The 22,099-nt window shown below is 47.7% G+C and overlaps 1 protein-coding gene across 9 annotated transcripts in view; it reads left to right on the forward strand.

Annotated features, from left to right (window-relative positions):
• The window catches only part of HIVEP1 (HIVEP zinc finger 1), a 578,844-nt gene that overhangs the window by 368,583 nt on the left and 188,162 nt on the right, over positions 1-22,099 (forward strand). The window lies entirely within an intron of this gene.

The raw sequence follows: 22,099 nt of genomic DNA on the forward strand, positions 1-22,099 counted from the left end.
TGGGAAACAGACTTCCTCAGCACGACCTCCACCCGGGAGAGTGGGGACTTCACCCAGAAGTCTTCCACATGATTATAAACCGTTGGGAAAAACTCGACAGGTATTGCGCCAGGTCCAGGGACCCTCAGGCAATAGCTGTAGACGCTCTGGTAACACCGTGGGTGTACCAGTCAGGGTATGTGTTCCCTCCTCTGCCTCTCATACCCAAGGTACTGAGATTGATAAGATGGAGAGGTGTAAGCACTATATTCGTGGCTCCGGATTGGCCAAGAAGGACTTGGTAACCGGAACTTCAAGAGATGCTCACGGAGGATCCGTGGCCTCTACCTCTAAGAAGGGACCTGCTCCAGCAAGGACCCTGTCTGTTCCAAGACTTACCGCGGCTGCGTTTGACGGCATGGCGGTTGAACGCCGGATCCTGAAGGAAAAAAGGCATTCCGGATGAAGTCATCCCTATCCTGATCAAACCCAGGAAGGATGTAACCGCAAAAACATTATCACCGCAATTGGCGAAAATATGTTGCGTGGTGCAAGGCCAGTAAGGCCCGACGGAGGAAATTCAACTGGGTCGATTCCTACATTTCCTGCAAACAGGAGTGTCTATGGGCCTGAAATTGGAGTCCATTAAGGTTCAAATTTCGGCCCTGTCAATTTTCTTCCAAAAAGAACTAGCTTCAGTCCCTGAAGTTCAGACGTTTGTAAAAGGGGTACTGCATATACAGCCTCCTTTTGTGCCTCCAGTGACACTTTGGGATCTCAATGTAGTTTTGGGTTCCAAAAGTCACATTGGTTTGAACCACTTAAATCTGTGGAGTTAAAATATCTCACATGGAAAGTGGTCATGCTGTTGGCCCTGGCCTGGGCCAGGCGCGTGTCAAAATTGGCGGCTTTTTCCTGAAAAAGCCCTTATCTGATTTTCCATTCGGACAGGGCGGAATTGAGGACTCGTCCTCAGTTTCTCCCTAAGGTGGTTTCAGCGTTTCACCTGAACCAACCTATTTGTGGTGCCTGCGGCTACTAGGGACTTGGAGGACTCCAAGTTGCTAGACGTTGTCAGGGCCCTGAAAATATATGTTTCCAGGACGGCTGGAGTCAGGAAATCTGACTCGCTGTTTATCCTGTATGCACCCAACAAGCTGGGTGCTCCTGCTTCTAAGCAGACTATTGCTCGTTGGATTTGTAGTACAATTCAGCTTGCTCATTCTGTGGCAGGCCTGCCACAGCCAAATATCTGTAAATGCCCACTCCACAAGGAAGGTGGGCTCATCTTGGGCGGCTGCCCGAGGGGTCTCGGCTTTACAACTTTGCCGAGCAGCTACTTGGTCAGGAGCAAATACGTTTGTATAATTCTACAAAATTGATATCCTGGCTGAGGAGGACCTGGAGTTCTCTCAATTGGTGCTGCAGAGTCATCCGCACTCTCCCGCCCGTTTGGGAGCTTTGGTATAATCTCCATGGTCCTTACGGAGTCCCCAGCATCCACTTAGGACGTTAGAGAAAATAAGAATTTACTTACCGATAATTCTATTTCTCGTAGTCCGTAGTGGATGCTGGGCGCCCATCCCAAGTGCGGATTGTCTGCAATACTGGTACATAGTTATTGTTACCAAAAAATCGGGTTATTGCTGTAGTGAGCCATCTTTTCTAGAGGCTCCTCTGTTATCATGCTGTTAACTGGGTTCAGATCACAAGTTGTACGGTGTGATTGGTGTGGCTGGTATGAGTCTTACCCGGGATTCAAAATCCTTCCTTATTGTGTACGCTCGTCCGGGCACAGTATCCTAACTGATGCTTGGAGGAGGGTCATAGGGGGAGGAGCAGTGCACACCAGATAGTCCTAAAGCTTTCTTTAGATGTGCCCAGTCTCCTGCGGAGCCGCTATTCCCCATGGTCCTTACGGAGTCCCCAGCATCCACTACGGACTACGAGAAATAGAATTATCGGTAAGTAAATTCTTATTTTTACGGTGCTGCCTGGTTACATCAACTACAATCACTCAAAGAGTTAAATTGTTGGATGAAGTGGGTCAGATAATTTTAACCAAACTAACTATTTTTGCTCCACTGAAGGCCAGACATCTCATCACATCATCTTGTACCCGTCCGACTCCTTTCATTGGTTGTATGAATTGGAGAGACGTCAAAAGCAGAGAACGCTCGGTTCCCTGTAGTTTGGGGAAAGCGCATCATTGCATGTAATGCTGGGTGGACAGATTTACAATGCGCACTGTCTGGTCACACTGCACAGGCCACAGGAGGAAAAATACATAATTAGTGAGTTCTAGTGTGTGTACTAAACAAGAACAGGATAGTAATGGATACAAACTTTGGCAAGATACAAGGTGGATCACAGTAAACAATAATATACTATTGTATGTATTACATATAATATCTATTATATGTAGTGATATTCTTGTTTTCTCTGACGTCCTAGTGGATGCTGGGAACTCCGTAAGGACCATGGGGAATAGACGGGCTCCGCAGGAGACTGGGCACTCTAAAAGAAAGATTAGGTACTATCTGGTGTGCACTGGCTCCTCCCTCTATGCCCCTCCTCCAGTCCTCAGTTAGAATCTGTGCCCGGCCAGAGCTGGGTGCTCCAAGTGGGCTCTCCTGAGCTTGCTAGACAGAAAGTATTTGTTAGGTTTTTTATTTTCAGTGAGATCTGCTGGCAACAGACTCACTGCTTCGTGGGACTGAAGGGAGAGAAGCAAACCTACCTGCGTGCAGCTAGCTTGTGCTTCTTAGGCTACTGGACACCATTAGCTCCAGAGGGTTCGAACACGGGGCCTGACCTCGATCGTCCGTTCCCGGAACCGCGCCGCCGTCCCCCTTGCAGAGCCAGAAGACAGAAGAGAAGGAGATGAATTCGGCTGCAGAAGACTCCGGTCTTCATTAAGGTAGCGCACAGCACTGCAGCTGTGCTCCATTGCTCCCACTGCACACCACACACTCCGGTCACTGTAGGGTGCAGGGCGCTGGGGGGGGGCGCCCTGGGCAGCAATAAGATTACCTTTTGGCACAGTATGCACATAATACAGTCTGGAAAACTGTATATGTGCAAAACCCCCCGCCATTAAGATATACAAAACGCGGGAGAAGCCCGCCGCTGAGGGGGCGGGGCCTTCTTCCTCAGCACACCAGCGCCATTTTCTCTTCACAGCTCCGCTGGAAGGACGCCGCTCCCCAGGCTCTCCCCTGCAGTATCCTGTATACGAAGGGTAAAAAAGAGAGGGGGGGCACATAAATTTAGGCGCAAATAAGATAATAAGCAGCTATTGGGGAAAATCACTCAGTATAGTGAAAATCCCTGTGTTATATAGCACTGTGGTGTGTGCTGGCATACTCTCTCTCTGTCTCCCCAAAGGACTTTGTGGGGTCCTGTCCTCAGTCAGAGCATTCCCTGTGTGTGTGCGGTGTGTCGGTACGGCTGTGTCGACATGTTTGATGAAGGTTACGTGGAGGCGGAGCAAGGGCAGATAAGTGTGGTGTCGCCCCCGATGGGGCCGACACCGGATTGGATGGATATGTGGAAGGTTTTAACAGACAGTGTCAACTCCTTACATAAAAGGTTCGATGACGCAGCAGCCTTGGGACAGCCGGGATCTCAGCCCGCGCCTGCCCAGGCGTCTCAGATGCCATCAGGGGCTCATAAACGCCCGCTAGCTCAGATGGTCGACACAGATGTCGACACGGAGTCTGACTCCAGTGTAGATGAGGATGAGACAAATGCACAGTCTACAAAAGCCATCCGATGCATGATTACTGCAATGAAAAATGTATTGCACATTTCTGATATTAACCCGGTTACCACCAAGAAGGGTATTGTGTTTGGGGAGAAAAAGCAGCCAGTGACTATTCCCCCATCTGATGAATTAAATGAATTGTGTGAGGAAGCGTGGAGTTCCCCCGATAAGAAACTAGCGATTTCTAAGAGGTTACTGATGGCGTACCCTTTCCCGCCAACGGACAGGTTACGTTGGGAAACATCCCCTAGGGTGGACAAGGCGCTCACACGCTTATCAAAAAAGGTGGCACTGCCGTCTCAGGATACGGCCGCCTTAAAGGAGCCTGCGGATAGAAAGCAGGAAGCTATCCTGAAGTCTGTGTATACACACTCAGGTACTATACTGAGACCTGCTATTGCTTCAGCATGGATGTGTAGTGCTGCAGCCGCATGGTCTGATTCCCTGTCAGACAACATTGATTCCCTCGACAGGGATACTATTTTGCTAACCATAGAACATATAAAAGACGTCGTCTTATATATGCGGGATGCACAGAGGGACATTTGCCTGCTGGCATCTAGAATTAATGCAATGTCCATTTCTGCCAGGAGAGTATTATGGACTCGGCACGGCAGTGGACAGGTGATGCTGATTCTAAAAGACACATGGAGGTTTTGCCTTATAAGGGTGAGGAATTGTTTGGGGACGATCTCTCGGACCTCGTATCCACGGCAACAGCCGGGAAGTCAACTTTTTTACCTCAGGTTCCCTCACAGCCTAAGAAAGCACCGTATTATCATGTACAGTCCTTTCGGCCTCAGAAAGGCAAGTGGATCAGAGGCGCATCCTTTCTGGCCAGAGGCAGGGGTAGAGGAAAGAAGCTGCACCAGGCAGCCGGTTCCCAGGAACAAAAATCCTCCCCCGCTTCCTCTAAGTCCACCGCATGACGCTGGGGCTCCACAGGCGGAGCCGGGTGCGGTGGGGGCGCGTCTCCGAAACTTCAGCAACCAGTGGGTTCGCTCACAAGTGGATCTCTGGGCTGTACAAATTGTATCTCAGGGATACCAGCTGGAGTTCGAGGCGACTCCCCCTCGCCGTTACCTCAAATCAGCCTTGCCAGCTGCTCCCAGAGAAAGGGAGGTAGTAATGGCGGCAATTCACAAGCTGTACCTCCAGCAGGTGATAATCAAGGTTTCCCTCCTTCAACAGGGACGGGGTTACTATTCCACAATGTTTGTGGTACCGAAACCAGACGGTTCGGTGAGACCTATTCTGAATTTAAAATCCTTGAACACTTATATAAGGAAGTTCAAGTTCAAAATGGAATCGCTCAGGGCGGTTATTGCAAGCCTGGAAGAGGGGGATTTTATGGTGTCGCTGGACATCAAGGATGCTTACTTGCATTTCCCCGTTTACCCACCTCACCAGGAGTACCTCAGGTTTGTGGTACAGGATTGTCATTACCAATTCCAGACGTTGCCGTTTGGTCTGTCCACGGCACCGAGAATATTTACCAAGGTAATGGCCGAAATGATGATACTCCTTCGGAAGAAGGGAGTTATAATTATCCCGTACTTGGACGATCTCCTTATAAAGGCGAGGTCCAGAGAGCAGTTGTTAGTCAGCGTAGCACTTTCTCGGGAAGTGTTGCAACAGCACGGCTGGATTCTGAATATCCCAAAGTCGCAGCTGATTCCTGCGACGCGTCTGCTCTTCCTGGGCATGATTCTGGACACAGAACAGAAGAAGGTGTTTCTCCCGGTGGAGAAGGCCCAGGAATTGTCTTCTCTGGTCAGGGACCTCCTGAAACCAAAACAGGTGTCGGTGCATCACTGCACGCGAGTCCTGGGAAAGATGGTGGCTTCTTACCAAGCAATTCCCTTCGGCAGGTTCCATGCAAGGATATTTCAGTGGGATCTGTTAGACAAATGGTCCGGATCGCATCTTCAAATGCATCGGTTGATCACCCTGTCCCCAAGAGCCAGGGTGTCTCTGCTGTGGTGGCTGCAGAGTGCTCATCTTCTCGAGGGCCGCAGATTCGGCATACAGGACTGGGTCCTGGTGTCCACGGATGCAAGCCTCCGAGGATGGGGGGCAGTCACTCAGGGAAGGAACTTCCAAGGACAGTGGTCAAGTCAAGAGACTTCACTACACATAAATAAACTGGAACTAAGGGCCATTTACAACGCCCTGAGTCAAGCAGAGCCCCTGCTTCAAAACCAACCAGTGCTGATTCAATCAGACAACATCACGGCGGTCGCCCATGTAAACCGCCAGGGCGGCACAAGAAGCAGGATGGCGATGGCAGAAGCCACAAGGATTCTCAGATGGGCGGAAAATCACGTGCTAGCACTGTCAGCAGTGTTCATTCCAGGAGTGGACAACTGGGAAGCAGACTTCCTCAGCAGGCACGACTTCCACCCGGGAGAGTGGGAACTTCATCCAGAAGTCTTCACGCAGATTGTAAACCGTTGGGAACGGCCACAGGTGGACATGATGGCGTCCCGCCTCAACAAAAAGCTAAAAAAATATTGCGCCAGGTCAAGGGACCCTCAGGCGATAGCTGTGGACGCACTAGTGACACCGTGGGTGTACCAGTCGGTTTATGTGTTCCCTCCTCTTCCTCTCATACCCAAGGTACTGAGGATAGTAAGAAAGAGAGGAGTAAGAACTATACTCATCGTTCCGGATTGGCCAAGAAGAACTTGGTACCCAGAACTACAAGAAATGATCTCAGAGGACCCATGGCCTCTGCCTCTCAGACAGGACCTGTTACAGCAGGGGCCCTGTCTGTTCCAAGACTTACCGCGGCTGCGTTTGACGGCATGGCGGTTGAACGCCGGATCCTAGCGGAAAAGGGCATTCCAGATGAAGTGATTCCTACGCTGATAAAGGCTAGGAAAGACGTGACAGCACAACATTATCACCGTATATGGCGAAAATATGTTGCTTGGTGTGAGGCCAGGAAGGCCCCTACAGTGGAATTCCAGCTGGGTCGATTCCTGCACTTCCTACAGTCAGGAGTGACTATGGGCCTAAAATTAGGATCCATAAAGATCCAGATTTCGGCCCTATCTATTTTCTTTCAAAAAGAACTGGCTTTACTGCCTGAAGTTCAGACGTTTGTTAAGGGAGTGCTGCATATTCAGCCCCCTTTTGTGCCTCCAGTGGGATCTTAACGTTGTGTTGGATTTCCTGAAATCCCACTTAGGACCGTGGAGCTAAAATATCTCACGTGGAAAGTGGTCATGCTATTGGCCTTAGCTTCGGCTAGGCGTGTGTCAGAATTGGCGGCTTTGTCATGTAAAAGCCCTTATCTGATCTTCCATATGGACAGGGCAGAATTGAGGATTCGTCCCCAATTTCTCCTTAAGGTGGTATCAGCGTTTCATTTTAACCAACCTATTGTGGTGCCTGCGGCTACTCGGGACTTGGAGGACTCCAAGTTACTAGATGTAGTCAGGGCTTTGAAAATCTATGTAGCCAGGACGGCTGGAGTCAGGAAAACTGACTCGCTATTTATCCTGCATGCACCCAACAAGCTGGGTGCTCCTGCTTCAAAGCAAACTATTGCGCGCTGAATCTGTAACACGATTCAGCAAGCTCATTCTGCGGCAGGATTGCCGCATCCTAAATCAGTAAAAGCCCATTCCACAAGGAAGGTGGGCTCTTCTTGGGCGGCTGCCCGAGGGGTCTCGGCTTTACAGCTTTGCCGAGCTGCAACTTGGTCGGGTTCAAACACATTTGCTAAGTTCTACAAGTTTGATACCCTGGCTGAGGAGGACCTTGCTTTTGCTCATTCGGTGCTGCAGAGTCATCCGCACTCTCCCGCCCGTTTGGGAGCTTTGGTATAATCCCCATGGTTCTTACGGAGTTCCCAGCATCCACTAGGACGTCAGAGAAAATAAGAATTTACTCACCGGTAATTCTATTTCTCGTAGTCCGTAGTGGATGCTGGGCGCCCGTCCCAAGTGCGGACTCTCTGCAATACATGTATATAGTTATTGCTTAACTAAAGGGTTATTGTTATGAGCCATCTGTTACTGAGGCTCAGTTGTTGTTCATACTGTTAACTGGGTATGGTACAAGTTGTACGGTGTGATTGGTGTGGCTGGTATGAGTCTTACTCTGGATTCCAAATCCTTTCCTTGTTGTGTCAGCTCTTCCGGGCACAGTTTCCTTAACTGAGGTCTGGAGGAGGGGCATAGAGGGAGGAGCCAGTGCACACCAGATAGTACCTAATCTTTCTTTTAGAGTGCCCAGTCTCCTGCGGAGCCCGTCTATTCCCCATGGTCCTTACGGAGTTCCCAGCATCCACTACGGACTACGAGAAATAGAATTACCGGTGCGTAAATTCTTATTATCACTCATTACAAATGATAAATGGTGCCCCAGCCAATCAGCTCCTGTCGTGTTTGGAAAATGAAAGTTAGGAGCTGATTGGCTGGAGCACCATTTATTAATTGTAACAATTATAGAGAATGTGCCAGGTGCAAAGAAAGAAATTATTAACATCTGAATGGAATTAAAATCAACTTAATACGCTGCACCTTGACTTGCAATCTGCTTTTCACAATATAAACAATGGATAAACAAAAAAACTCTGATGTACTATCACCAGAAAGGTGCACAGAAATATAATTATAAAAATGTATTACAATTAAATCGCACAATAAAATGGTTTGTAAATATATTACAAAGTCCCTACAAACTTCAAAGTATTATCTAAAATTATTTATGCTAAATATCCAGGATAGTGCGCTCCACAATGGATTATTAAAAATCAACAAAGTCAGCTGTTTGGTTCTATTTGTTAAGCAATATGCAGTAATCCACTGTATTCCTTGTTGAGACCTTAAGATTGACAAGGGGAGAGCGCTAATTGAGAATGTACAAGAGCTATGCTCGACCCTTATGTTGCTTCGCTGGTCTCTTAAAGATTTAGGGGTCTGTTCGTGAAGCAGTGAAAAGAGTGGAGCAACAGACCAGTGGAGAGGTTGCACATGGCAACCAATCAGCATCTCTCTTACATTTGATAGAATGTACTTGATAAATGCTTACTTCAAAGCTGATTGGTTGCCACTCCACTGGTCCTTTTCTCCACTCTTTTCACTGCTTCATGAATAGACCGCTCTATGCCAGGCCGAATGGAGGTGCGCTAAGGCAACTGCTGGTTCATTCATCCGTAAGTAGTTGCAATGGGTGTAGTATGTTATGCTGGCGGTCGGGCTCCCGGCGGCCAGCATACCGGCGCCGGAATCCCGACCGCGGGCATACCGACAGCTGGGCGAGTGCAAATGAGCCCCTTGCAGGCTCGCGATGCGTGCCACGCTATCTATTCTCTCTCCAGGGGGGTCGTGGACCCCCCATGAGGGAGAAAAGCTGTTGGTATGCCAGCGGTCAGGATTCTGGCGCCGGTATGACGGTCGTCGGGAGCCCGGCCGCCGGCAAACTAAAGACCACCCAGTTGCAATGTCTGGTAAGATACTGTGGAAATGTGAAATATTTCTTACCCACCAAGCGGTCAACAGCCGTAGTGGTAAATGGCCGGGACATCCAATGTTCACCCGTTTTAAGGAACCAAACGTGAAACTAATGTGGATTACTGCATATTGCGTAATAAATACAACCAAACGGCTGACTTTGATTTTTAATAATCCATTTTGTAGTGCACTATCCTGCGCACCTTTTGGGTGATAGTACATCAGAGTTTTTTTGTTTATCTATCATTTGTAATAAAAATTAATTCTCATTGATAAATCTGCCCCATTATCTACTGTTATAATAACAAAAAAAGGTAGTTTCAGCATACCTTCCAACTGTCAAGATTTTCGCTGGACAATCCCGTTTTTTTTTTTGGAGACGGGGGACTTCCCCGCTGTCTCACCCGTGGGCCGCAGTGTCGTGTGGGGGTGGGGGGCGGCAGTTGGGAGACTCCTGTCACTCGCAGCTCTGTGAATATTCAGTGGAGACAGAGGGACTGGGGGAATGCCACCAGCTCACAGAGCGCTGGTCATGCTGACTTCAGTGATGGTAAACGGGGGCGGGGATCATGGCACTGTCGCGAGGCCACGCCCACTTTTTGGTCACGCACGGTTGTCCCACTAAAAGATTCTAAAATGTTGGGAGGTATGGTTTCAGGGAGATTATAGTTGATCACAAGGTGAGCAGCTGAAGGAGAGGTTCGTGCTCTGCCCAAAGGGTGTGTCTATCTCCACCCAGAATGTGATACCTATGTGTATTATATAGTGTGAGTAGTTTGGATTGTACACAGGATGGGCATAGACAAGTGCATTTTTAAACAGCAGAAAGATCTCCAATGCTGTATGACTCCGGCTGAGTGAGTGATTTATACAGGAAAACCCGAGCATTGCTTGAGCATTCCTCTCAACTGTCCCAATTCTTCAGTTTTTTGGGACTGTCCCTCTGTCCCACCCATGGGCAGCACTGTCCCGCAGTGGGGGTGGGGGGTAGTTAGGAGGCTCTTTTTACTAGCTGCTTTGTTAGCAGAGTATTGTTGAAAAGACGCTGTGCGCGTGCACACAGGCGGACTCGGAAGACAAGGGGTACTGGGGTCATGCCTGCAGATCATAGAGCCCTGGGCATGCCCCCCACAATGACCAAAACAGGGGCTCGTGATCATGTCATTCCTGTGAAGCCACACCCTTTTTTTTACTGAGGCTTGTCCCCTTTTTCGGGCACATGCGTGCCTCTGGTGCGCAGAAGTCCCGAATCTCCTTCTACAGAAGTTGGGAGGTATGGCTTGTGTATGAGCCTGTAGTGGGCAGACAGAGATCAGTGAAGGTAATGGCAGTTAACATATGCAAAAAAATAAATAAATCAAGGGGGTTACAGGCAGGTGGATAGTTTGGAAATAGTTGGTAGATTGCAGTGTTGTGCAGATAGAAACATTCAATAAACCAAGTACAGAAACGATAACCCCACTCCCAAAAAAAAAAAGGTAATAACAATCTGAGCTTAGAGAAACCAATACTACGTATTACTTGTTAGCTGAGCTGAATTTTTTTTTTATTGGGCACACACATTTTTAAACACTGGTTCTGCGAACAGTCTCGTGCATGCCCAGCAGGAAGCACACACACTAGTCACAAAGGAGTTGACATTTGTTCAAACACATATAAAGGATATTGCAATAACATGTGACATAATCTTTCACTTTTTTTGTACACTCGTTTACTGACACACCTGAAAGCTTCAATGTTATGGACATTATGCACAGGGTATTTCCCAAATTGGCCCGTCACCCTGAACAAATGCATCAGCCTTAATTAAATAGAATAGCACTACAGTGGAAGTAATGAGAAGCCTGGCATAAAAACTAGAATGCACATATTATCTTATGCAGAGGGGCAATAATAATCTGGGATATGATGGATGGAGCCAGATAGGGAGGTTACATAACATGTATTAAAGACACTTATACCTCCTATTGGGAACTGGCAGAGGGTGAATAACGGCCTAATTCAGACTTGATCGTAGCTGTGCAAAATTTTGCACGGCTATGATCAGTTACTCAGACATGCGGGGGGACGCCCAGCACAGGGCTAGTCCGCCCCGCATGTCTGGCTCTGCCCCGCCGCACAAGTACAAAAGCATTGCACAGTGTCGATGCTTTTGACTTGACGAGTAGCTCCCTACCAGCACAGCTTCGGCGCACTGGCAGGGAGCTACTCGTCACTGTCCGGGTCGCAGTGGCTGCGTGTGACGTCACGCAGCCGCCACGGCCCGCCCCCGCACGGTCCGGACCGCGGCCATATAACGGCGGCCAAACGCCGCCGGCCCACCCAGCGACTGCCTCTGCCTGTCAATCAGGCAGAGGTGATCGCAGGGCTGAGATGGCCATCAGCTGTCTGGCATGCACCGGCGCAGTTCAGACCTGATCGGCTGCTGTGCGAGAACGCATAGCAGCGATCAGGTCTGAATTAGGCTAGTGCAGTCAGAGCAGCAGGGGCACTATGTTGGTGACTGCTGACCCACGCACACTTCTTTCTGACTGGTTTACTCTGCTCATCCGTCTTGCTGACTCCTCACAGTCATGGCTGGGCGCCATGTGATTTCTGCCAGATCCACCTGTGGCACCGGTGCTTGGGGGATACAATGTATTTGAGACCAGTGTCCCCGGTGAAAATCTGGGGTAGGCTCTGGCTATTCTCCTCTCGATGTTGCTGTAGTACAGATGCAGGGAGGAGGAGGATGGGAGGAGGTGGTGATAGTGCTGGAGCCGGGGTAGGGTTACCGAGCAAGATCTCTGCTTTAATATCCAAACCTCTGTGGTGGCTAGCTCTTTAAGCATCCAAGTGTCACACTTCCGTGCCCCACCCCGCACATGCGCTGTATAGATTTGGAAATCTGGGAGATTTGTGTAACTTCTCAGGGGAACAGTGGGAGACACTGTAGTGACCCGGGAGTCTACTGCAAGATGCGGGTAGGGTATTCAAGTATGAGTTGTACAAGTCTGATTCCCCTGACACTCCTCCTGCTGATCACTTGTGGCAGAGAGCAGCCTTCTACTGCGATGATTTCCAAGCTGCTAGACACTGCAGTTATTAGTTTTTGGGTTTTATTCAATAAGCACACATTGCAACTAGGAAAATGCTTTCTTTTCCTTTTTTGATTGTGATACACAAGCTATAAAATATGTTTAGTTCATGTGCTTGCATAATGTAGCCATTCTGTCTATTCTTTTAAAGGATCATTTAAAGAGATCGGAAAGCTGAGCACACATTGACGTTGTAAGAGTCCTAAAATTTAGGGACTGGGATTTGCTCATCTCTAGGCAACAGGCTATCAGCTTTGTTATTTAATAAGACTGTGTGGGATAAATTAAAGTCGGATCCATTCCGACAGGACCTATTCAATGAACAGCCAAATCAGACTGTCGGATTTGGCCTTTCCCGGTATCCCGTCCTGCTGCTGCTGTCCGTGTCGGACGGGGAGCTCTGTGGCAGAGAGGAGCCTGGCCGGGGGTACGCCCTGCTATATAGAGGTACATGTGCCCCGCTGCCCGTATAGCCCTCTGCCCCGCTCCCCCATCTCATCTCAATCCGACTTTTTTTAAAGTTGGATTGAGATTGTTGGAAATGGGGCCAAAGGCTGTCGAATTTGGCCCTGTTTCCGACAGAAGCATGCGGACCACGTGCTTTCCGACAAGTGAAAATGCTCGACTTGTGGGAAATATATGGGGTATATTGAATAGGTCGGAACCCCTTCCGACCTAAAAAAGTAGAAAACTGCTGTCTTTCCGACAAGATGGCAGTTTTGACTGTAATTGAATATACCCCTATGTGGCTTAAGTGGCTTGGACTTTGAGTTTAGGCCAGCCCTTGAATTTAATTGTGAAAATTAAATTATATTCTGATTGTTGTAAAAAACTTTTGTCTTCTGTTTTTTTTTTTTCTTTCTAGAAAACGCACAAAGTATGAAAAATGTTTGTGGAAATGTTGTCAGAAGACATCCTAGTGTCCTCCAAAAGCATATTGAATTCAGTTGGCCTAAAGGTTATTCCCTATGTACCCAACATTGAAATAAAATAACAAAGGTCTAGTGAAGTGACGTCATTTTTGCTTGCTGCCAGCAAGAGTCATTGCTCCCTGTTGGAAGCAGCAGTGACATGAATGCATACAAAAGATGGTGCTAAGATTTCCTTTGTCACTTGAACGTAAAACCAAATGTCGCTTATTTTAACACGGTTACTTCATGCACTAGAATTACTAGAATGTGCATCAGCACCATCCCATTATCCAAGTATTTGCCTTGTGAACCAGTGCAAAAAGAAAGTAACAGTTCACTGAAAGGTTTTAGGGGGAAATGTATTATAGCGGCATGTATCGTACTGCTATAACACCTCCTGCTTCGCCTCATTACCGAGGCGAAGCAGGAGGCCACTCCGACAAGATGTACTAATATCTTGTCTGCCAAAGCCTAGGAGTGTAAACTCCTCCCTTCAGCGATCCCTGCAGAGCACACAGAGCACCAGCTCAGTGCTGATGTGCTGTCTCCCAGCCAAGCCGCCACCACTGCACATGCGCAAGATCTCCTGCACGGCCCAGAGTCCACATGCCTCCACAGTCAGGAACAGCTCTGTCCCTGCTGTGGGAATAGGGCAAAGCCACCTGCAGGTGTCGGAATAGTCATCACTGCTGACCATTCATGCATTGCCCCGGATATCTGTGTGCTATCTTTTAAATACCTATGCACCCCTGTCACTTAGCCCACACTACCAGTGTCATACATGGGGGAGAAGCGGTATCAGTGCGCAGATACCACTTCTCCCCCATAACGAAGAATAATACATTTACCCCTTATGGGGATATCCAATTAGCCCCGGTAATTTACCGGGGCTAATTGTCCCACCGGGGTCTATCTACTTAGCCCCGATAAGCCGGCGCATGCCGCAGTTTATCTGGGATTTTGTTTCACCTTCTTCCGGCAGGCGAAGCAGAATCCCCGGAAACAGCCCAGTTTTCGTCCAAAAACGGGGCTGTTTCACACGAAAACACACAGGTTTCACTGAACCTGTGTGTTTTCGGGAGAAAGAGTTTTCTTTTACAGGCGATCAATCTGGATAGCCTGCAAAAAAAAAAAAAAAAAAAAATCGGTGAAACATCAGCAAAAAATCAGAAAAACTGCAGTTTTTCGGACCCAATGTTTTACCCGGGGGGAAAATAGGATATTTCCCTTAGAGCACAGGTTCTCAAACTCGGTCCTCAGGACCCCACACAGTGCATGTTTTGCAGGTCTCCTCACAGAATCACAAGTGAAATAATTAGTTCCACCTGTGGACCTTTTAAAATGTGTCAGTGAGTAATTAATACACCTGGGCACCTGCTGGGTTACCTGCAAAACATGCACTGTGTGGGGTCCTGAGGACCAAGTTTGAGAACCTATGCCTTAGAGTGTATTTTGCAGGATGTTACTTAGAGGAGTAAAAGGCCCAGCATACACTAATAAAAATGAGTTAGAAATGTATTCTGTTTTCATAAAGAAAACTTGCATGTTTCATTACCGTAATTGCAAATTTAGTAGAGATTTTTGTACGCCCACTAAGTTAAAATACTATTTCAAATGAAATTACGTAATATAATCTGACAATTTTTGTGCTGCTGCTGCTATGGGTGTCTCTGAGGTTTAGCTCTGAATATCAGAGTCAGGATTGTTTTTTGCTTGTGACATATCTAGAATTCTAGGGCTTAAGTACAATGCTTAGGAGTCACAGCTGTCTCTTTTTTAGATGTTCCTTGACAGCCTGTCATGGGAGCAGCTGATCAGCAGATGCAGAGATTTCCCAACCAAAGGATGCATTTTGTGACCACGGATTGCTAAAAACAAAGCAAATCGTAAAAATAAATGCCTTATAATAGATCAAGCTCTGACAATTTGTGAGAAAAATCACTGAATGGACATAATACATTGATGTTACGTACTGTAAAGAGTGCAATTTTGTGGGGTCCTTTACTAAACTACACATATGGAGGACACTTTTTTTTATTCTTGCACTTTGTTTGATAAGAATAACTTTTTCTGATTTTCTGTTTTTGTATGAACTTTTGCAGCTGCCGGTACTTAGGACCTAATTCAAGGTTGAATGCAAAACATCATTTTCCTGTAATGGGCAAAACCATGTGCACTGCAGGGGGGGCAGATATAACATATGCAGAGAGAGTTAGATTTGGGTGGGTTATTTTGTTTCTGTGCTGGGTAAATACTGGCTGCTTTATTTTTACACTGCAATTTAGATTTCAGTTTGAACACACCCCACCCAAATCTAACTATCTCTGCACATGTTTGGAGTTACATATGTATTCTAATATGCTGTCCTGGAAAAAAATAGTTTTGGAAACCTTTACTTGGTATATACTGTGGATTATGAACTTCATTGGTCTCTTCATATATATTTTCATTCTGGCCTAGTCTGATGTTTGGATTTCTAGCCCCTTTTCACAGCTATACTGAGTACTTGTAGAATTGGACAAGAACAAAAAGTGGGCCAGATGTATTAAGCCTGGAGAAGTGGTAATTGGGAGGTGATAACGTACCAGCTAATCATTACATGTTTAAAAAAAAAAACAGTTTGGAGCTGACTGGCTGGTGCGTTATCGCCTTCCACCATCACTTCTTTATCACTTCTCCAGGCTTAATACATCTGCCCCTAGTCTTTAGTTAAAATCACCTAAAGTAACTGTAGCTGAGTGATGAAATTAAAATAATTTACTTTCAATTTTAAAATTATAATGGAATATAAATACATGTCCAAAATGCAATTGGTAAATTTGATACATAGAACGATGACATCATATCTTGAAACTAGTCCCAGAATATGTCTAGCCGGACATCGGTTGATGGTGTAGAGATGTCATAAATGAGGTCCAAAGACACCCAAGTATGTATCGTCCTTGTGTGTCTTGTTGCCAACTCATCCTTCTGTTTAATAAAATATTATACAGGTTTTGCTTGCTTCAATCAGGTCCAGAACATGCACATTTTAAATAGCATTAATTAGCGAGATGAGTTGGAAAAAACTGTATATTGCTCTGAACAATATTTGTACGAGAGAACACCCAGATATGGAAGGAATAAATGTTATTCTGCACTTAGATTGACAAGGTATGCTGTGTGCTAGGATGTACTGAAATATGTGCAACACTAGTGTTAGTGTTCCCCCCAGGATTTGTGCAGGGCAGGGCACTGAGGTGCTGAGCACTTAGTACATACATGTGCCATAGGCGTACGCTTAAAAAGGGGGCATGGCCGACGAGGGGGTGCACAGCACTGCCGGCTTCACTGTTGGGGGGCGGTCCGGCCCCCTCGATTTCACTAATGGGGGGGGGGGGGGGGGGTCCCAGCCATGGTATCACTGATGGGGGCGTGCTGGTGATGGGCTTCCCCCAAGCGCTCCCTTTAATGTGAATAGATGGCGTGTGCTTTCGCACAGCATCTGTTCACGCAATGACGGCAGGATGTTTTAGCAGGGTGCTGCTTAAATAGACTAGCGAGAAAACTAAATGTGCATACACACGTAGCAATGTGTACTTAAATTCTAAGCATGCAGGCACAATCTAGTCAGATCGCTCGCATCACCGCTGGGTAAAGTGAGCGTCCCCTACCCCTCGCTAAGCACAGCATGCTGTGTGCTAAGCGAGGGAAGATGTGTGCCGAGTGTTCTGTGCTAGATCGCTCAGCACACATCTCTGTACACATCGCTGTGTGTGTACCCCCCTTAAGTGTTCATTCTAACACCCTGCACCTTTCAAAACCCGGGCTGTTCCTCATTCCTGCCTAGGGTGTCGCTCTCTGCTGTGGTGCTTCTATCAGTCTGGTCTGTATCTCAGTGCTGTGATACAGACCAGTGTGTGCTAGAAGCACGAAAGCAGAGCGCAACACCCGAGGCAGAAAAGAGAAACTGCATGGGTTTTGAAAGGCGCAGGGTGTTAGAATGAACCCTACAACACTTGTGTGTTGGTGTGTTCTGTTTGGCACAAAGAGGTGACCTACAATTGTTTTTTTCCTATAACCTTGTTTGTACCATAAGGAGAGAAGTTAGCTGTTGCATGACCTGTATACTGGTTACCTTTCATATATTCTAATATACTTTTATCTAATTTGAAAATCTGATGTGCACAATTAGTACTGCAGAATCATGAATTAAGATCTGTCTTATATACATATTTCTTTGCATTAAACCTTTCTAATTTAACACTAATACAAAGGCACTTTGGGAACTTATTATCTCTTCTTCCATGCTGCATATGCTATTTTGTGGACTAATAATCCAGGAGGAAAATAATTTTCAAGTGTGACTCATTTGTCTTTCCTAGAATCCGGCATCCTCTGTCAGCTACAATAGCTTCTATGAGAAAACGCACTAAGTGGCTGCCTAGGTTTTGTAATGAGATTAGTATCATCATGACTGCTTGCAGTAAATTCTGTACTAATCTGTGACCACACAGGATGACCTCATATGCTTTGTACATTAACAGTACCGCACCAGTCTTTACCAGGCGTTGAAGCATAATACCTGACTTTATTCAGTTCTGCTCCTTTGTGCCATCACAAAAGATGTGGCAGCTAGCCATATTGCATAGGACACACATTGCTGATCATGCCAGTTTACTAATTATTTTTCCATATTTTCAGCAATAGAAAATACTTCTGCCTGTATGTTGCTCACTCCTGCTATTAGAATATTATTTTAATCCTGGGGACTGTGGTAGAGGAGAGCATGTGCTGTAGCCTTGGATGCTTCCTGTGAGCACTGTGGCCAAGGGTATAAACAGGTTTTCTCTGACGTCCTAGTGGATGCTGGGAACTCCGTAAGGACCATGGGGAATAGCGGGCTCCGAAGGAGGCTGGGCACTCTAGAAAGATCTTAGACTACCTGGTGTGCACTGGCTCCTCCCACTATGACCCTCCTCCAAGCCTCAGTTAGATTTCGTGCCCGGCCGAGGTTGGATGCACACTAGGGGCTCTCCTGAGCTCTTAGAAAGAAATAGACTTAGGTTTTTTTATTTTCAGTGAGACCTGCTGGCAACAGGCTCACTGCAGCGAGGGACTAAGGGGAGAAGAAGCGAACTCGCCTGCTTGCAGCCGGATTGGGCTTCTTAGGCTACTGGACACCATTAGCTCCAGCGGGATCGACCGCAGGCCCAGTCCTTGGTGTTCGGTCCCGGAGCCGCGCCGCCGTCCCCCTTACAGAGCCAGAAGCAAGAAGATGGTCCGGAAAATCGGCGGCATGAGGACTTAGTCTTCACCAAGGTAGCGCACAGCACTGCAGCTGTGCGCCATTGCTCCTCTCACACACTTCACACTCCGGTCACTGAGGGTGCAGGGCGCTGGGGGGGGGCGCCCTGAGGCAGCAATAAAAACACCTTGGCTGGCAAAAATACCTCAATATATAGCCCCAGGGGCTATATATGAGGTAAATACCCCTGCCAGATTCCATAAAAAAGCGGGAGAATAGGCAGCGGAAAAGGGGCGGAGCTATCTCCCTCAAGCACACTGGCGCCATTTTCCCTCACAGCTCCGATGGAGGGAAGCTCCCTAGCTCTCCCCTGCAGTTTACAACACAGAAAAGGGTTAAAAAAGAGAGGGGGGGCATTTAATTTAGGCGCAGTATACATTATATAAAAAAAGCAGCTATAGGGGACATAACTCAGTTAGTCCCTGCATTATATAGCGCTCTGGTGTGTGCTGGCATACTCTCACTCTGTCCCCCCAAAGGGCTTTTGTGGGTCCTGTCCTCGTTTAGAGCATTCCCTGTGTGTCTGCGGTGTGTCGGTACGGCTGTGTCGACATGTTGAATGAGGAGGCTTATATGGTGACGGAGCAGAGGCCGATATATGTGATGTAGCCCCCTGTGGGGCCGACACCAGAGTGGATGGATAGGTGAAAGGTATTAACCGACAGTGTCAACTCCTTACATAAAAGGGTGGATGACGTAACAGCTGTGGGACAGCCGGCTTCTCAGCCCGCGCCTGCCCAGGCGTCTCAAAGGCCATCAGGGGCTCAAAAACGCCCGCTCTCTCAGGTGGCAGACACAGATGTCGACACGGAGTCTGACTCCAGTGTCGACAAGGTTGAGACATATACACAATCCACTAGGAACATCCGTGACTTGATCCCGGCAATAAAAAATGTGTTACACATTTCTGACATTACCCCAAGCACTTCTAAAAATGGGTTTTAGGTTTGGGGAGAAAAACAGGCAGTGTTTTGTTCCCCCATCAGATGAATAAATGAAGTGTGTGAAAAGCGTGGGTTCCCCCGTTTAGAAAATGGTAATATCTAAAAAGTTACTGATGGCGTACCCTTTCCCGCCAGGAGGATAAGTTACGCTGGGAGATATCCCCTAGGGTGGATAAGGCGCTCACACGGTTGTCAAAAAAGGTGGCACTGCCGTTTTAGGAACGGCCACTTTGAAGGTACCTGTTGATAAAAGACAGGAGGATATCCTGAAGTCTGAATTTACACACTCAGGTACTAGACGGAGACCTGCAGATCGTGCTGCTGCAGCGTGGTCGGTGATCCTGTCAAACATGAGAACATATTAAAGACGTCGCCTTATATATGAGGGATGCACAGAGGGATATTTTGCCGGCTGGCATCCAAAATGAATGTAATGTCCATTCTGTCAGGAGGGTATTAGAGACCTGTCACGGGACAGGTGATGCTGACTTTAAAAAGATTCTGCCTTATAAGGGTGAGGAATTATTTGGGGATGGTCTCTGGGACCTCGTATCCACAGCCACAGCTGGGAAGAAATATTTTTACCTCAGGTTTCCTCACAGACTAAGAAAGCACTGTATCAGGTACAGTCCTTTCGGCTTCAGAAAAGCAAGCGGGTCAAAGGCGTTTCCCTTCTGTACAGAGACAAGGGAAGAGGGAAAAAGCTGCACCAGTCAGCCTGCTCCCAGATTCAAAATTCTTCTCTCGCTTCCTCTGAGCCCACATCATGACGCGGGGGCTCCACAGGTGTAGCCAGGTACGGTGGGGGGCCGTCTAAAAAATTTCAGCGATAAGTGGGCTCGCTCACAGGTGGATCCCTGTTTCTTTCAAGAAGTATATTAGGGGTACAAGCTGGAATTCGAGATATCTCCCCCCAGCCGTTTCCTAGATTATGGCTTGCCGACAACTCCCTCAGGCAGGGAGGCTGTACTAAAGGCAATTAATAAGCAGTATTCCCAACAGGTAATACTCAAGTGCCCCTACTTCAACAAGGACGGGGTTACTATTCTACACGGGTTGGGGTACCGAAACCGCATGGTTCGGTGTGACCCATTTATATTAAAATCCTTGAACACATACATAAAAAAATTCAAGTTCAAGATGGAATCGCTCGGGGCGGTTACTGCAAGCCTGGACGAGGGGGATTACATGGTATCCCAGGACATCAAGGATGCTTACCTGCATGTCCCCATTTACCATCCTCGCCAGAAGTACCTCAGATTTGTGGTACAGGATTACCATTACCAAGTCCAGACAGGACTGTACAAGGCACCGAGGGTGTTTACCGGGGTAATGGCCGAAATGATAATACTCCTTCGAAAAAAAGGAGTTTTAATTATCCCGTACTTGGACAATCTCCTTATAAGGGCGAGGTCCAAGGAGCAGTTGCTAGTCGGGGTAGCACTATTTTGGAAAGTGCTACAACAGCAGAGTTGGATTCTAAACAGTCCAAAGTCACAGCTGGTTCCTATGACACGTCTACTGTTCCTGGGGATGGTTCTGGACACAGACCAGAAATAAGTGTTTCTCCGGGAGGAGAAAGCCATGGAGCTGTCATCTCTAGTCAGAGACCTCCTGAAGCCAAAACAGGTATCGGTGCATCATTGCACGCGAATCCTGGGAAAAAGGGTAGCTTCCTACGAAGCAATCCCATTCGGCAGGTTCCATGCAAGAACTTTTCAGTGGGACCTGTTGGACAAGTGGTCCGGATCGCATCTTCAAATGCATCGGCTGATAACCCTGTCTCCAAGGACCAGGGTATCTCTAAAATGGTGGCTGCAGAGTGCCCATCTTAAGGAGGGCCGCAGGTTCGACATACTGGACTAGGTCCTAGTGACCATGGAGGCCAGCCTTTGAGGCTGGGGGCAGTCACACAGGGAAGAAAATTCCAAGGACTTTGGTCAAGTCAGGTGACTTCTCTACACAGGCAAGGCCTCTGCTTCAAAACCAGCCGGTACTGATCCAATCAGACAACATCACGGCGGTCGCCCATGTAAACCAACAGGGCGACACAAGAAGCAGGATGGCGATGGCAAAAGCCACAAGGATTCTCCGATGGACGGAAAATCATGTGTTAGCACTGTCAACAGTGTTCATTCCCGGAGTGGACAACTGGGAAGCTGATCTTCTCAGCAGACACGACGTCCACCCGGGAGAGCGGGGACTTCATCCAGAAGTCTTCCAAAGGATTGTACACCTTTGGGAAAGGCCACAGGTGGACATGATGGCGTCCCGCCTCAACAAAAAGCTATAAAAGATATTGCGCCAGGTCAAGGGACCCTCAGGCGATAGTTGTGGACGCTCTGGTAACACCGTGGGTGTACCAGTCGTTTTATGTGTTCCCTCCTCTGCCCCTCATACCAAAGGTATTGAGAATAATAATAAGAAGGCGAGGAGTAAGAACGATACTCGTGGTTCCGGATTGGCCAAGAAGAGCTTGGTACCCAGAACTTCAAAAAATTATATCAGAGGACCCATGGCCTCTGCGGCTCAGACAGGACCTGCGGCAGCAGGGGCCCTGTCTGTTCCAAAACTTACCGCGGCTGCGTTTGACGGCATGGCGGTTGAACGCCGGATCCTGAAGGAAAAGGGCATTCCGGAGGAAGTCATTCCTACGCTTATTAAAGCTAG

Source organism: Pseudophryne corroboree, chromosome 5, assembly GCF_028390025.1.
Source record: "Pseudophryne corroboree isolate aPseCor3 chromosome 5, aPseCor3.hap2, whole genome shotgun sequence".
NCBI lineage: Eukaryota > Metazoa > Chordata > Amphibia > Anura > Myobatrachidae > Pseudophryne > Pseudophryne corroboree.